The sequence below is a fragment of the Coturnix japonica genome, chromosome 6 (assembly GCF_001577835.2).
Source record: "Coturnix japonica isolate 7356 chromosome 6, Coturnix japonica 2.1, whole genome shotgun sequence".
Taxonomy (NCBI): domain Eukaryota; kingdom Metazoa; phylum Chordata; class Aves; order Galliformes; family Phasianidae; genus Coturnix; species Coturnix japonica.
In genome coordinates this window covers 16,859,270-16,863,051 of record NC_029521.1, presented here as the reverse complement: position 1 = coordinate 16,863,051, position 3,782 = coordinate 16,859,270, and positions in this window count along the sequence as shown.

Below are 3,782 nucleotides of genomic sequence, written 5' to 3'. Positions count from 1 at the left end.
TGGGGCGCTATGGGGCTGGGGGGGGCCGCTATGGGGCTGTGCCTTATGGGGTGCTATGGGGCTGCCCTATGGGGCGCTATGGGGCTGGGGGGGGCCGCTATGGGGCTGGACACTTATGGGGGGGCTATGGGGAGCTGTGGGGCCGAGAAGGGGGGTGGGGGGGGCCCTTTTTTACCCCATTGCCACCGCGGATGACGTGTGTCCCCCCCCCCACCCCATAACCCCCCCCAACCACGCTATGGGGCCAGACCCCCAAAGTCCCCCCCACCCCTCCACCCCAACTATGGGGCAGGGGGGGGGGTCCGTGTATTATAAACCCCACCCCACAACCGCAACCCACCCCCCCCTCGTCATCCCCCCCCCCCAACACCCCCCCCCGCCAGCCATAGATTGGCGGCGAGTGGCAGGCTGGGTGCGTGGGGATATCAACTTGGGTGGTCGCTGCTAGCTTCCATTATGCGAACGCGCGATTTAGAGGGGAGAGGGAGGTTGACATGGGGGTTTGGGGGTGGGGAGACACGAACGCCGCTTCATGTTGGGCGGGGGCACTATGGGGCTGCGCGCGGGTGGCACATGGGGAGCTAATTAAGAGATGGGGGGCGCCCACGCTTGCCGCCACCGCCCGCGAGCGGGGCGCCCCACACTTATGGGGCCGGGGGGGGGCACCTAGTGCTGGTCGCCCAGCGATGGGGGCGCCACCCCGCTCTAAATGTGGTGCATGCTCCTCGGGCGACGGAGCGGAAGCTAAGCGCAGTGATAGTGAGGCGGAAGAAGAGGAAGAAGGGGCACAAAGCTTAGTGGGGGGCTCACTGGTGAGAGGCTAGTGGGGCGGAGAGGCGGGGAGTGTGGTGTGGGGGCTCGCTGTGTGTTCTATGAGCGCGGCGCGCATATGTCTACAGCGCGCGGAGGGGAGTGGGAACGATGGTTCCCTACTGGCGGCAGAGGAGGCGCACCCTCCTATGGAGTCAGCGCATGGAGGCGAGTGACACGCCTTCATGGGCTGGGGGGCCCCAAAACGTGCCTGGGGCTGCGAGAACCTCGAATAGGAGGCCGCGCGCCCACTCCTAAATAAGGAAGAGCACTGGAGGGGCAGCTTTTTGTGGTTTTATCTTAGAGAGAGTGGTCGACGGTGGCTATCGCGCGCTAGGACCCGCACGCGCGGCCCGAAGTGCCACTCACTCGGGCCGATCCTGGGGGCCCTCACCACTCCATATCCTATATGGGGGGCGGGAGACGGGGAGGTCCGAATGGGGGTCAATTCATTATAGGAGCGCCCCCGCACCGGGGCGCGAGCAAGCCCAGACAGCTCCCCCCTCATGTGCGGGCGAGTGGCCGGAGGCACTCTAAATCCGGGCCTCCTCGTCTGAGAGACGCGCGCGCGCGCGCGCACCCCCTCTGACCTATCGGCTGGTCGTCTTGTTGTGCTGCTAATTTCTATACTACAATTTAATAAGAAAAGGCAGCATTCGTTTGTTGTGGGAGGCGCGTCGCTGAGAGAGGGGGCTAAGCTTATTGGGGTGCGGGGGGGCACTTGTCGGGGTCAGGGGGGCACTTATGATGGGGGCCGGGGTGGGGCAGCTGTGTTTGGGGCAGGGGTGGGAGCGAGCAACTTCAATGGGAGTCGCGGGGGGGCGGGGTGCGAGTTAGTGGGGCGCACGGCGCGGGGAGGGCCAAATTGTGTGGGGGCTGATGGAGTAAGGTGGGCGCGCACTTTGTGGGGGGGCAGCCACTTATATGGTGGCTTGGAGGCAGGGGGAGAGTGGAGGCGCAGAGGCAGAGGCCACTTATAATGGGGTGGGGACTCGGGGGCGGAGCTTTATGGGCTGGGCGGACGCTCAAATGTGTGGGGCTGTGAGAAGGAGGAGTGGGGGGGCCACCTTAATGGGGCTGAGGGGCAGTGGCTTGGGCGCTCAACTTATGGGCTCTCTAGTGGAGGCGCAGCGTCTATGGGTCGGGGGGGCGACGTGTATGGGGCTCGAGAAGGTGGGGCAGCGTCAGTGAGTGGGGCGCCCAGGCGCGAGGGACGGCTAGTTGTCTGGCGCGAGGGGGGCACGTTATGGGTCTGTGGGGCCACATATTGGGCTGGGGGGGTCGAGTGTCTGGGTAGGGGGCCATCTTTTATGGGGGGTCGTGGTGAGTGGGCGGGGCAAATTGTGGGGCTGAGTGGGGTATTCACACTTATAAGGGGCTGGGGGGTGTGCGCAGCGTATGGGCGCGCAGGGGGCGACTGGGGGCACGTGGGGCATGAGTGGCAGCTTAGTGGGGGGCCGGCGCGGCGGGGCGAGTTTGGGTGTCAGGGGCGCAGGCACTTATGGGGCTTGGATGGGGACGTTGTGTGGGCGTGCGAGGGAGCAAGCTGTATGGGGCCCGAGAGAGTGGGAGGATGTGGGCTGGATGAGTGGCGCAGCTCTCTGATGGGCGGGGTCACCTTACTGGTGTATGCGCGGGCGGGGGGCACCTACTACTGGGTTGCCGGTGGCGCGGGGCGAGGTTTTATGGGGGCTGCGGAGAGGGGAATCTATTGGGCACTGAAAGTGGGTCAGCGGTGATCGAGCGAGGGGGGGGCGGCACTTCTTATGGGCCTCTGGGGGCTGTGTCTCTATCTTCTTATGGTGGGCCGGTCGAGGGCTGTATGGGTCCACACGATTGTGTGTGGCAAGCTGGGTCACGGGGCGGGGTGTCACTTATGGAGGGCCGCGCGCGAGCTTATGGGGCGGGGGGGGGCCAAAATGTGTGGGGCTGAGGGTGGTGGGGGTCACTTATGGGGCGGGGGGGCACTTATGGGGCTGGGGGGGGCACTTATGGGGCTGGGGGGGAAGCTTATGGGGCAGAGAAGGGCACTTATGGGGCTGAGGGGTCCACTTATGGGGCGGGGGGGCACTTAATGGGGCACAGGGAGGGGGCACTTGTGGGTCTGGGGGGGTCACTTTGGGGCAGGAGGGGGCCTTGTGGGGCAGGGGGGGCACTTAGGGGCGCGGGGGGGGGGTGCAGTTATGGGGCTGGAGGGGGGAATTATGGGGCTGAAGGGGTCACTTATGGGGCGGGGGGGGCACGTTTGGGGGCTTGGAGGGGGCCAAACTTATGGGTCTGTGGGGGCACTTATGGGCTGGAGGTTCAACTTATGGGCCGGGAGGGTGGCAGTTTATGGGGCTGGAGGGGGAATTATGGGGCTGATGTCGGGACTTTGGGCAGAATGTGGCAGTTATGGGGCTGGGGGGCACTTATGGGGCGGGGGGGGGGCACTTGTGGGGCAGGGGGGGGCAAATTGTGGGGCTGAGGGGTTGGGAGGTGTAAATGTGTGAATCTATGGCGGGGCACTTATGGGGCTGAAGGGGTCAACTTAAATTTGGGGGCGGGGGGGACACTTATGGGCTGGGGGGGGCACTTTATGGTCCTGTGGGGGCCCTTCTGGGGCGGAGTCCACTTATGGGGGTTGGGTGGGCACTGACTTAGGGTTGGGGGCGGCTACATTGTAAGGATAAGGAGAGAATCGGGGTTGGGGGGCAGCTTTATGGGGCAGAGGGGGCAACTTTATGGCGCTCTGGGGGTCACTTATGGGGCTGGTAGGTGGCGCTACTTAGACGCACCTGGGGGGGTGACTGGCGGGAAGTGGTTGTGGCACTTATGGCCAGGAAGGGGGCAACTTATGGGTCTGGGGGGGTCACTTTCTGGGCTGGAGGGGGCACTTATGGGGCAGGAGGGGCACTTATGGGTCTGGGGTGGTAAACTTATGGGCTGGAGGGGTCAGCTTATTAGGGCTGGGGGGGGCACTTATGGGGCCT